We start from the raw sequence: 14187 nt of genomic DNA on the forward strand, positions 1-14187 counted from the left end.
AGGTCCTCTTCGTGACTTAAAGCCGAATACCTGTTCTGTAGCTTGATCTGGAATTCCTGTATTTTCCCTCTTAGCGCTAACTCATTGATCGGCTTCTTATGTACCAGTTTCCTCCGTTCACTCCTCAGGTCTAGGCTAATTCGAGCTCTTACCATCCTGTGGTCACTGCAGCGCACCTTACCGAGCACGTCCACATCTTGTATGATGCCAGGGTTAGCGCAGAGTATGAAATCTATTTCATTTCTAGTCTCGCCGTTCGGGCTCCTCCATGTCCACTTTCTGTTATTCCGCTTGCGGAAGAAGGTATTCATTATCCTCATATTATTCTGTTCTGCAAACTCTACTAATAACTCTCCCCTGCTATTCCTAGTTCCTATGCCATATTCCCCTACTGCCTTGTCTCCAGCATGCTTCTTGCCTACCTTGGCATTGAAGTCGCCCATCAGTATAGTGCATTTTGTTTTCACTCCACCCATTGCCGATTCCACGTCTTCATAGAAGCTTTCGACTTCCTGGTCATCATGACTGGATGTAGGGGCGTAGACCTGTACAACCTTCATTTTGTACCTCTTATTAAGTTTCACAACAAGACATGCCACCCTCTCGTTAATGCTATAGATCTATAGCATACTTATCTCCCCGTCGCTAAAGACGCGGATCGCCCGGTAGAGCGTGTGAACTACATGGGATTCTCGGCATCTGATCTAGACGAACCTTTCACCGTGTCAGAGATAGACATGTTCTCTTCAATCTAAACGGCAGGTCAGCCCCGGGATCTGATGGAATCACGAACAAACTCCTCAGGAACTTAGATGATAGAGCAATCGAGATAATCACAGCCAAAATAAATGAGGTATAGAAAAGTGGACAGGCCCCGATAGAATGGCGTACCGCAAAAGTGGTACTCATACCCCCCCTCCCCCCATACCAGGAAAACCCCCACATAAAATTAACCGCCGCCTATTTTCCTTACATCATGCATCGCCAAGGTTGTGGGGCACGCGATACACAACAGGATAACTGAACATACTGAAAACAAGGAGCTCTTTAGACACAACTTAATTGGCTTTAGACAGGCGTTGTCCACACAGGACGCTACGCTTTTGCTTAAGAAAGTAATCTTTGATAACCCTACTCGCGACGTGAGAGGGATCCTCGCACTGGACCTCTCCAAGGCCTTCGACAGGGTCGCGCATAAACGCATACTGACGGAGATTTCGTCTCTCAACCTGGGCAAGCGGTTTCATGATTACGCCAGATCTTTCCTCGCGGATCGCAAGGCACACCTCCGATTAGGCATGGTCACAGGAGGACCCTACGAACTAGGCACCTGCGGCACCCCGCAGGGCTCGGTCCTGTCCCCACTCTTATTTAATATAGCCATGCACAAGCTCTCCACTCGCCTCGCTGCAATCCCAAACGTTGGTCACGCCATTTGTGCGGATGATATCACGATCTGGGCACCGGGCGGATCGCTAGCCATGCTCGAACACTTGTTACAAAGCGCGTTGGAGGCTACTGAAGACTTTCTTTCAAACACGGGCCTTGAACTCTCCCCCGTTAAATCGGAGCTATTGTTATACCGCCAGTTCAGACAGGGGGTCAGAAACCTTGCGCCTCTAGAAACTCTGCCGATAGAAATTTGAGCTAAAAATGGGCATCCCATACCGAGGATGGACTCGGTCAAAATTCTAGGTCTCTTCATTGATGCCAAGGGCTGTAACTCGACGGCCCTCAACAGGCTCACTGGACAGGCTAGTAATGTCCTAAGACTTGTAGCCCGCGTCTCAAATCGAAGAGGCGGTCTCAAAGGGGACAATTTGCTCAGAGCTTATCAAGCATTCTTCCTGAGTCATGTTATCTACATCGCGCCATACCTTAATTGGGGTAAAGCGGAAAAGGCCAAGCTCGACTCCCTAATCAGAACAGGCCTCAAGCGCGTCCTCGGCCTTCCGCAGTCCACAAGCACTGAGAAGCTGCTGGAGCTAGGACTCCATAACACCATCGATGAGCTAATAGAAGGTCACACAGCGGGTCAAATAATGAGACTTTCATCCACTAAGCCAGGGATCAAGTTTTAGAAGAAGCGGGAATCCAACCAAGACATGAACCGGCGAACAAAGTTAGCTTGACCCAGGAAACCAGAACTCCCATCATGGTTGAACCCGTTCCGCGAAACATCCACCCAGTGCATAACGAGGGTAGGAGATTAGCGAGAGCCAAGTCCATCCATAAAAAGATAAATCAGGAGAAACTAGATGCCCTCTTTGTCGATGCTGCCAGATATGACAGAGGGGATAAGTTCGCTGTCTCGGTGGTAGACGCGGCAGGCAACCTGGTCAATGCAGCCTCTGTTTATACGAAGCTTGCCCATGTGGCGGAGGAAGCGACGGTCGCTCTGGCTTTTCACAGCTCAAACGTTCCCGCTATCATCTTCTCGGACTCGCACATGGCGGTTAGATCCTTCTCGTCCGCTCTCGTATCTGAACAGGCGAACAGTATTTTGCTTAAAGCACTTCAAAGGACTAGGGAGAGCAACGAAGGAGGATACCACATCTCGTGGTTCCCAGCCCATCTATATAGCTCAATTAACCCGCTTGGATGTAATCCTAACGAGCGGGCCCACCGGAGAGCGCGCGATTTCACGTACCGCGCTGTCGCGGGTAGCCAGGCTTGTAACGAGGTCAACATCCACAAAGATCCATTATGTACTTTCTACGAAATTGTTTCCCATTATCGACTGGGTAGGAGGACATTTCCACCCCCTCACCCTAAATTGAACAAACCTCAGGCTAGCACACTCATACTTCTGCAAACCCGTTCGTATCCCACTCCTCGGTCTCTTAACAGGATAGATCCTGCCCACTCACAGTCGTGCCCCAAATGTGGTCATGACTCATGCTCTTTTGAACACATGCTCTGGCTGTGCCCAGCCCTTAACGCCTCTCCACCCATCACGAAAGAACAATGGCAGGAATCTCTCAAGAGCAGCAATCTCCACATGCAACTCCAGGCTGTCCAGAGGGCCGACGACATTGCGGCGGAACTTCATCATCTGGTCCCATCGTGGGTGGCGCCACCGACTTGATCTTCGGGAGCCTTCGGTTTTAGCTCCCCAAGATCCCAGTCCCTCAGGACTCAAATAAAGTTCTTGTCATGTCATGTCTCTCACCTATTGCATCCTCTTGCCCCTCTCCCAGTACAGGGTAGCCAACCGGAGATAATCGCGGGTTAACCTCCCTGTCTTTCCTTTGCCTTTCTCTCTCTCTCTTATTGTGGTGCTTTCTGTTCTTTCAAAATCACGCTTTTGCACTTTTGTCGAAATGCATGCAGGGGAACGTTAGAAAGCATTCTTCTGTACAAAGTAATTAAAGGGCGGGAAAAGAGATTTTCCAGCCCTCTTCAGGTTGGCAACACGCCCTGAAATTTCCTCTGCCTTGTATCAGGAACAGACCGAGGTGGACATCTAGACGGAAACGACGGAAGCGCCTCTTGCGGTAGTAGTGGGAATGATGGCGCTTCTCTCGCCCACGGCAACCACATATCGATGGGGGCGAAATGCGAATACATTCCTGTACTTAGATTTAGGTGCACGTTAAGGAACCGCGGGTGGTCGAGATTATTCCGTAGTTCCCGAATACGGATGCCTCATGATCAAATTGTGGTTTGGCACGTAAAACCCCATAACTTAATTGTAATTTTTTATAGCGCTTCTAGAAGCCGGTTAGCTTGGCCGTCTAGACCGGTGGTTACTTGGCCTGAACGCCTCTTATTCGTGTCACAAGAATGAAGAAATAACGATTCTTGAATCGTTGCTCTGGTCAGGTAGAATAGTACGGGAGAAAACGCTACCAAACTCTTTTACCCCTCCATTATTAAAGTCAAAACAACTAACTGAAGATCACCATACCAGAATAATACGTTCCTTAGTTTTACAAGCAAATATCCCGATCTCAGTGCGAGGCACGCCATGGTGGAGGACTGCGGATTAAGTTTGACCACCTCGAGCTACTTAACGTGAACCTAAATCTAAGTGCACGAGCATTTTTGCATTTCGCCTCCATGGAAATACGGCAACCGCGGTCGGGAACAAACCCACGGCTAGCTTATCAGCGCAACGGCATAGCCACTGTTAAAGATTGAATGACGAAGACAAGGACGTAGACAAGCGCGTGGGCGTAAGTGGTGCGCTCGGTGTCTCGCGATTCGTGACTGATTTCCAGCGGCCAATGTGGACGCGTCTGGGCTGTTCTCTGGGTAATAACCCTCCCTTTGTTTCGCCTTTCTACCACGAAACGTAGAAAGGCGAAAGGTAGCTGGGCCAGCTAGGGTCGCATCTCCCAATGGCAGCGACATCACACAAACTTTAGAATACAATAAAATCGTAGACAAAAACGGCGCACTCCAGAATAGTGTTCTAGCACTCCGAACTGAAGTAGGCGCGCTCAAACAGCAGCTTGTTCAGAGTAAGCAAACGTCGGAGGACCACACAATAACAGAACACACATACAAGCAGCAGAGATGGCAAGAAGCTCGAAATCCTATACACACGCAAGTGGCACAGTTAAAGTAATACATGGACAACTCAAGCGAACGCTCATAGTCAGCACGCGCAAACGACCTTGGACAAAGCCCTGGCAAACGCTGTCCCGAGCTACCAAACACAACGGACAACGAGATCACAACAGATGGCTAATCCCCAAGCACGCAACACCGACAGTCTCGAGCTCCGGCAATGGAATTGTCTGTTCATCCAAAACGAAGCAGCAACCTTACAGAAATGCATCGAACATGCTCCAGTCCCACCCGACGTCGTGTGCTTGCGACAAGTGGGGAAATATCCAAGGAACGTACTGGGCCACAAATTACACCTACACCCGCACACACGCGACGTGGCAACGCTCGTACGCAACTACTTGGCGGTACAAGTGGAGCAAGTTTCTCGAGTTACACGATCGCATCAACTCATTACTGTGTCGCCATATGAAAGGGGGAAACTCAGAACTATCATTGCGAATGTATGGAGCTCTCCATGTGAACCTAAAGCCGACTTCTCGATCTTAATGGACGAGGTTGTAGCAGCAGCAAGCAACGAAGACAGCATTCTCGTACTAGGCGATTTTAATGCTCCTAACCCGGACTGGCGCTACATACGGGAAACAGCAAAAGGAAGAAATCTGCTGGAGTCCATAACGAAGAACCTGCTCATAGTAATAGCTACCAGAGGATCAGCAACACGGCAATAAATTAGCATGGCACGGGACACGACGCCGGATATTGCATTTGCGAACAGACGCAGATGTGTCACCTGGAATAACCTGGGGCAACACCTAGGAAGTGGCCATCACATTAATCAGCATTGCGCTTATGGGAGCTAAGTTTCAGTGGCCGTTAGGAAAGGCTCGCCTCACAGAGTGGAGAAAATTCCGACATCGACACGCACTGAGCTTGCCGGTAACCAATACCCTCGAAGGATGGATGACGTTCATCACCAACACAGAGAAAGAAACCACCAATAACATAACGACCACCCAAGAGAAATCAGCGGTGGGCACCTACCTCCTCCACCTATGGGAGGCACACAGAGGGCTCACCAAAAGGTGGACGGTGCAATGCCACAACCGTAAGCTTCGGAATCGCATAGAACAACCAACGGCGGAAGCTAATGCATACGCCTTCCTCTTTAACAGCACTAACTGGTGGTAGTTCTGCGACTCCCTACGGAACACACGGAGTACGAAGAAAGCGTGGGTAATCTTGCGAAGTATGCTCGATCCAGCGTGCACGCGCACAGAGACCAACCTAGCAATAAAACGTATCGAGAACGAATTCGCGGGTACGACAGAGGAGATCATCGAAACCCTAATATTTGAGACCGCGATACAACATCCACTCACCCCACAGTGTCCCGAGGAATCGAAAACGCCAAACTCGACGCGCCAATCACCAGGGCTGAAGTCAACGAAGCAGCGCTCTCCTTCCAGAAAAATATGGCACCGGGGCCAGACCAAATTACCAACGGAATGATCCGCAACCACAGAGACGAGGCACTGACAGCTCTCATAGAACTCAGTACTCAGGTGTGGCGGGAGAGAAGCGCACAACCAGGAGCTTGCAAAACGGCCAAAATAATTCTCATTTCAAAACCGGGCAGGAACAGGGCCATCAGCAACATTCGGCCGACTGCGCCATTCTAGAAAGGTTAGAAACAACCGGGTACGGACACAGGAAATTCGCGTACGTTCAAAACTTTTTTACGAACAGAACTACCACCCTAGGAATGGGATCCACGAAATTGGACCCATTCAACCTCCCGACTATAGAGGCACACCACAGGGCTCAATACTGTCACCTCTGCTCTTCAATATAGAAATGAGAGGACTGGCGGCACAGCTTCAGGTCATCTAGAACCTGGGCTGTGCTATATACGCCGACGACATAACGCTGTGGGCGGTAAAGGATTGCACGGGCAGAAGCAAGACATTCTCCAAACAGCTACAAGCATCGTAGAAACGTACATGAAAGAAGCGGGCATGTAGTGCTCCCTTTAGATGTCATCGTACATCAGAATCAGATCAAAATACGCAGGTCCGAAGACCGACGCACGAATCGAGATTGCGCTCTACGGCATGCCGTTAGGGGAAACTACACAACTACGAGTTCTAGGCATAGACGTTCAGGACAACGGTAGTGGGCAGACGGCGCTCAGACGCTTAGCGCGTTCCAGAGTGTGCCGCGTCTCGTGGACTGCATTGCACGTAGCAGGGAGGGCATGCGTTAGACAAACACGCTTCGGATCGTAAAGGCCTTCGTGATCAGTAGCTGAACGTACGCCCTCCCATACCAACGGAGGGAGAAGTGCGAGACGGACCAAGCAAACTTTCTACTATGAGGAGCGTACAAAATTGCGCTCGCCCTCCGAGTTCAAGCGAGCACCGACCGTCTCACTAACATGGCAATACACAAGAGCTTCGAGGAATACGAAGCAGCTGTACGAATGGCGCAACTGGAGCGACTCACCACCCCGGCACAGGGCAGGTTCATCCTGGAACGATTAGGCTACCCACTGATCCCCCAGTACCTCAGCGGTCCAACAGACATACTAAACAAAACTAACACACACAATATTCACATCGCTCCCACCCCAGATAACATGCAACGGGGCACCCACGCGGGGAGTTGACGAGCACGCGTTTGAGCACTCGGGCGATAATACCAGCACGATCCCAACACCTACTATCCGCGGTCACGAACTGCGTCCGGGGAAGAAATTATCGCACGATTGCAGTCACGAGACACGACCAGCAGAGACTGGCGGCCACAGTCAAGACGCGATCGGTAACCACAGCAGCGACGGTAGCCATTGCAACGGCCATAACTGATGCAGACCTAAAAGAAACACCCGCTCACGTCCTAACGGCTCCCTACCGGCATGCCGGACCTATCTCAGGGGGTCCTGCCCACTGCGGCAGCAAGACGTCTAAAACCCTTCCAACTGCACCACCGAATCACCTGCTGTCAAACGCACAAGGGTTTGGAGGGAAACGAAGCGACAGACTCCGCCCCATGAGAAGCAAATAACCGAGTGACGGACTCGACCCTCGGATCCCCTCCGACCAACTCATCACCGGTCACCCCGCGGGAGATCCTTGCCAGCTAGAGCAGCGCGCGACAAACACTCGCTCCCCGCCACCCTAAACTCGCACACAGTCAGGGAAGGGACTGGAGCAGAATTCAAACTAACACTTATCCAAACCTCCTCCAAAAGAGAAAAATCACATCGGCGGGGCCAGAACATACTGTCCCCAGGTGCACGGATCGACTGACACTGAGACATATCACATGGGAGCGCGGGAGGCGCCATCCCAAAATGGACTCGCCACTCACACTAACCTCAAACTTCTCGCTGCCGTGGGAGACGCGACTCGTGGACTGCGATGTGGAGGGGCAAACAGCTCTTCTAGATCATACCCACAGAGTAGCCCGCGCAAGTGGAGCTCGGGACCAAGGGCCACACCCTTAGGCAGCCTTTTCGTTTCGGTTTTCTCTCGTCTTCAATAAAGTTTACCAAACACACTACGGCGAAGACTTCCTTGTTTCACAACCACTAAGGTACCGCGGTGGGTGACCCACATACCGCGGTACACAAAGACATTGAGCATATTCAAGTAAGAAAACTAATAAAAGAAAAACACGATATACTCAGGCATCCCATGTGCCAACGCGCAGCGTACTAGAAATTGACGGCACTGTGCATTAAAAGCTCTAGTGATAGTATACACACAATCGAACGTCAGAAAGAAGGATCTCATTATGGAATCCTAGATACGCCTGACAACATGCTTAGCATGCTACTCCAGATGGGTATAACCGCCGTGGTTGCTTAATGGCTATGGTGTTGGACGGCTAAGCACAAGGTCGCGGGATCGAATCCCGAGCACAGCTGCCGCATTTAGATGAGGGCGAAATGCAAAAAAAAAAACGTGTACTTAGATTCAGGTGAAGTTTAAAGAACCCCAAGTGGTCCAAATTTTCACAGTTCCCATACCCCGTGCCTTATAATGAGATCATTGTTTTGGCACGTAAAACCCTATAATTTAACTCCAGATGGAAATGGTGTAAAGGAAAATGATATACGCAGTCCACGTCATAGATACTAAACATACGCAAAACACCCCACAACACGCAACTAGATAACTTGATTGAGACCAGTGTCTGAAGAGAAGTTTAAAGGTGCTTTGCTGCGCCAGACGCACAGGGAGCGCTAGTCCATGGGTCCAGCCCGTGTCGTATAAAGAATGTCATATTCTTCATGCAAGCCTGTAGCAAACACACACCATAAGTATAGTTCACAACGAAAGCTCCTTTCAGCGCATCACTCAGGTACCTTGTTGTGGCCCGTCCTAACGAGAAAAAGAAGAGGAGGAAACGATTGTATCGCGAAAAGTTCTCGCGCTAATCAGCACGCCGTACCGTGCAATGTGCTCCAGTCCTCTCTGCGCTCAGGTCAGATAAATATATAACGGACAAGGCAAGCAGTTACGACGAAGGGGAAAACGGTGGACCAGAGCAGAAGCCCACATCGCGGAAGCAGAACAACACCGTGACGACGTGCCAAGAAGAAAGCTTTCCGTTTCTTTTTTTTTAACCCTCTCAACGCGGCCCTTTCTTAGGAGGCTGCTTATAATTCCAGCTCCGCAACACGGCCCGTTATTTACACAAGCGGGCTCCTCGTGGACGTCGATCGCCGCTCGCCAGCGTTTGTGTTTGCCCCGCGCTTTGCTGTGCTGCCACACCATATATGTACACACAGGGTGCCGTGTGGCAAGTCTCCTCCTCCTCCGTACAAGGGGTCTTAACTCCGGCCCTCTGGAAGGAGGTGGACGGGTTTGGGCGAAGTTCGGAAGGAGGCGGTTGAAGCCATCGATGTGTAGCCGTCTCCTTTCTTCCGCCCTCTTGTTACGCCTGCCTATTTTTCGAGGCTGAACGTTGCACCTTCCATTCCCGTTTTGCCAGCGCACCCCTCTACGCGTTTGCTTTCTTTTTTTTTTCTTACCCAATACTTCCTCGCAGTTTTCCTATTTCACCCCGTTCGTGTTCCACGGGTTCCGAGTGGCAACCGAAGCCCGCTGCGCGGCGTTGTCAGCTCGCGCCCCTATACACTCCGGCCACACCAAAACGGTGCAGCAACGTAGAAGCTTGAGTTGCTAATGTACACTGAATCTTCGAGACAAATTGGCGAAGTATCTCGCGCGCATGGCGCTCTGAAATGGTTCTGGACTGGCTGTTGGTGCTCTGATCAATAGCAGTGTAGCCAACAATATGTGGCAGCCTATAATACGGTGCCAGCCAGTTGTGAACTGTTCCTATGCGTGAGAACCGTCGTTCCATTTTACAGCTGATTAAAACGCACCTTCTGCACAAGACTGAGTGTAGAAATGCTTTGTCCACATTGTAGTTTTTTATTCGCAATGTAGTCTTGACTCGTGCCAGACTGTCATTACAGAGAAGTGTTTAGCCCGTTACGTACCAGTCTTACTATTCGCAGTGTTGCTCTGACTGTTTCTTTCTAATGCAGCTGGCGCATGGATATATTCTGACATACTCTGTTATCAAAAACATGCTACGCGCATGAATGTATTACACTTTTTGATCACGAGACAAGAAGCAGCCAGTGCCGGAACTGCACACCGGCATCTGCTAGATGCTATGATAACAATGACTGATAGATGTCTTGATGTCCGAATAGGACTAATAACCACTTACAGCCTCGACACTACTGCACCGTTTTTAGTGAGACGTGGTATAGACGTATACTCCTCGCCCGCTTCTTGCCGCGTCGACCTCTCTCCTTTCTCTTCCTCCTCGGCTGCTGACGCTACGGCGAAGTGCTGCCGCTCCTTTGATTGATTAGAATCGCTCTCGTCGGAACACGAGAATGCTCTCAGTTTGCTCCCATTTCCCCGCGCGCGGTTCTCGGAGGCCCCGCGAACGTCGGACACGGAGATCCTTCTCTTTGGCATTTCCTTTCTTTCCCAGACTCGCTTTACGAGGTGCAGTATAACTTGCGGGCTAACGAGAAGCGGCGGCGCAGCTCCTTCCGTTTTGCTTTCTATGTTGTTTGAACCGCGCGCCATATTGGGGCATGTATCGGAACAAAGTGCTCGGTGCCTTGCTTGTTGTATGTACCATACATATAGCGAGCACGAAGCATCGCGCAAGATATATATATATATACATATGCGGGTGTGTACGCTCCGCCTTTAAGGTGTGATATGGTGCCTGCAATTCATATTCGCGTATTTTCTTATGGCTTCTGTATTGTTTCAATAGGGCACCACACTACTGCACGTGTTCGAACAATGCATGTGTCCCAACTTACTCGCCGTATTTTTGTTGCTTATGCGGTGGGCAAGAAAAATAACAGGCCCACACGTCCTCCCCCTCTCCGCCTTTCTCAAAAAAGAAAAAGAATATGAAAAGAACAGAACTCTTGACAGCTTCGGCTCGGCATCTAAGGTCTTATCTCGCGTGTGGAATGTATATTAGCCAATTTGTTACTCTGCAACGAGCATAACCTAGCTTATTATGTTTGACTTCAAACCGCCGCCAGTATCTCGTCTCATTTCTGAGCCGTGGATGTTGTTGTTGTTGCCGAAGCAAAAAAAGAAAAGAAACGGGAGTCGGATAAATGTTGGCGAGACACATGAACGTCTGTCTGGCCGTGCGAAAAAAGGTTATGTGTAATCGATGCGGCTATTTTCGCCATGTCTCAGCGTCATGGCTATAATTTTGTTTTATTTTTTAATGACACTCTGTGCAAGTGTTTACGCTCTCTAGCTTACAGCAATGGTAAACGATTGCTCAAGAACAGGCAAACAATGTTATCGCCCATTTTTTTTTCGACTGGTGGTAATGACACTAGAAAACGTTTGCCTGTGACACTGTGTTTTAGGCCACAGCCTACGGCAGGATACAGCAGAAGACGTAAACTCTGTGGATCTACAAATATACACGCCCCTTGCACGCATAGAGCGACGGAAGGCCAAAATACAATGAAAACGTTCAAGTAGATGATAGCCACAAATCTTACATGTACCATTTCTCGAGCTATGTTTATGTTTGAAAGACATGGGAACTATCAGTGTTTTGGATCGTTTCAACAATCTGTAAAGTGACCTTACCTCCGATGTATGAGAAAAAGAAAAGCTTTGTTCAATTTCTTTATTTTCTTTGTTGCCTCGAATTTTGTTTCTTTGTCTCCAACCACGCGAATTTTTGCAGACAGGCTAAACGCACTGACATGCAAAAAAAGGGGGAGGCGGGGAAGGGGAGGGTGTTGGCATTGACAGGGACTAAATATGACATTTTATTGAACACATGGAGTTATATAATCCAAGTATAACACCCTATCCTCTGCGATTAAAAAGATATCCATAAAAGTAGCATTCAATATATGCATTCACCTTGTCTAAAGCAGAAGTCTTCTGCACTAATTAGTACGTATTTATAGCGAAATACTCAAGGTGCTTCTGTTTGTGACCGCCTGTGACTGACTCAGTCGTGCACGCTTGTGTGCGTAACAGTAGAGGCTGTGGCCTTCTTTCTTCGTTTTCCTCCTTTAATCCCCTTTCCTGCTTCCCCACTGCAGGGTAGCCCACTGGACTCAGCCTTGTTAACTTCCCTACCTTTCCCTTATGACTTATCTCTCTCTCTCTCTTAACCCGTTTCTTCATTGCACGTTTTTAGCAACAAATAATTGCGCATGGAAACCAATCTCCTCTTGAAGCATTTCTCTTAGTTTTGCTGTTTCATGGTATACGAAGGATGAATAGAGTAAAGTAAGCGACATCTATTTGCCTGCGACGACATGAGTGCCACGAAAGAGACAACCGAAAACTCATCCTCAAAAGTACGCGTATAGCCGGCCACACCCCGCATGACAAACATCACGTCCCTTTTACCAGCTACACGAGATCTTGAATGGCGCTTCATTAGAGTAACACAACTTGTCGCCGTTGGCACCGCCCCATGCGAAAATAGATTACGGGTGCACTTCAAGCTAGGAAATACCGTTACACACAGGCAAAAAAATAATAATAATAAAGAAAAAAGGAAGGGGGGGGGGGTGGACGATGAAAAGAGCATTCACGTGGGCTGGAGGTGCTGGCCAGAGTTCACACAAGTCGCATGCAAACGCAACTACCGGCCGCGACCGAGCGCGCTTGCGTGCTCCCTCGCTACCGGTATTAGAGCCGATCAAGAATGCAGGAAGCCTGCAAGCAGCGGGCGACACCGGGGCAGCCGTTTCGGCGCAACTGGGTGTGCCGTTTACTGCGGCAATTTCGCTAATTTCCCCGCCAAGACGTTTTCGCCTCAACGGCTTCCGAGGAAGGAGCGCCCGCGGTGCGCGCACCCGCGCACGTACTACACGCACGCACGCGCACACATACGCACGCACACACACCGCATGTACGCAGAAAGGCACGCGCACACCGAACGGGGGACACACGTAGGGAGGCATTCAGCCAGGCACGCCGGCTCGCTCGCTCGCTCTTTTTTCTTCCAAGGAAACGCGTGCAGCCGCGGTCTGACTGCTCGCGGGCAGAACTGTGGCCTCCTAAGAGGTCACGATGCTGGGGTCTCGGCGTTACAGCCTGATGTCGCCACCATATACAATGCGCTAGAGCAGGAGTCGACGAGTGCTGCGTGTTCGGATCGCGTGCTTCTTTTGTTGTTTTTCGTGAACCAGAGCAGCCCGCTGCGTGTGTTTGTGTTGGCCATCGATCAGGATCTTCCTCGCTGGAGAGGGAGCGACGCGGGATAGCGCGGGGGTGCGGAAGGGGGGGGGGGGGGGGGGCATGGGAAGTGCAGCTTCTCTGCATCGTTTTGTATGTGTATACGAGCGGGGACGACTAGTAGCGGGGGTCGCATCGCTCGTCCCATTAATTAATGCGGCAAGCGTGCGACTTAATGAGACGTAGACTTTCGGGCCTCGGTGTAGGTGTTGTAATTAGAATGGCCGCTCGCTAACAAGCAACGACGACGAGACGCGATGCGGTCGCAGCTTCCGACCCCGGCCGCGCGTGCTACAAACTCTGTGTCGTCCGCAACTGAGCGCCCGCTTCGAAGGATTACAGGCGCTCGACTCGGGTTAAATGAACACGTCGCTTTGTTGAAACGCCTTGCATGCTCGACACGGAGGGCAGTTGTGGTGTTTGGGCAGTGTGTGAGGGATTTAGTTGAACAAGCGTCGCGCTGAACTCGTCACGCATTGTTTCTGTCTATATGTTCGGCAGATATGTTGCAACGCTATGCTGTAAGCGGGTTCATGGAGAGAGCACGATTGCACGGAGCGCGGGCATTATAAAATGGTGTATTTGGGAATTTAGTGTAGCTAGTGGGTAGCAGATGCAGCATCTTTCCGGGCGTGCCTCATTAAATTCAATGCACATTTCAAGCGCATTCCGATTCGAGCGCTTTCGAAAGCTAATCTTCTGCTGCAAGAAGCGTTGTGATGAATCATATTAGGTAGGTTAATTGTAGTTATTGGAAATAATTCAATGGCCGCAGAAATTCAAGCGCACTGGCGTTTTTCTTTCGTTTTTCTTTCTGGTTCCCTGGATACGAGGCAGTGGCAGCTGCGAATCATATCTGCGATTGTCTGATCTGCGTAGAATCTCAATG

At 50.0% G+C, this 14187-nt stretch overlaps 1 protein-coding gene across 1 annotated transcript in view; it reads left to right on the forward strand.

Moving 5' to 3' along the window:
* Nucleotides 1-14187, forward strand: part of LOC126536904 (cell adhesion molecule Dscam1-like) — a 333560-nt gene that overhangs the window by 83139 nt on the left and 236234 nt on the right. The window lies entirely within an intron of this gene.

Source organism: Dermacentor andersoni, chromosome 4 (genome assembly GCF_023375885.2).
Source record: "Dermacentor andersoni chromosome 4, qqDerAnde1_hic_scaffold, whole genome shotgun sequence".
NCBI classification, from domain to species: Eukaryota; Metazoa; Arthropoda; class Arachnida; order Ixodida; family Ixodidae; genus Dermacentor; species Dermacentor andersoni.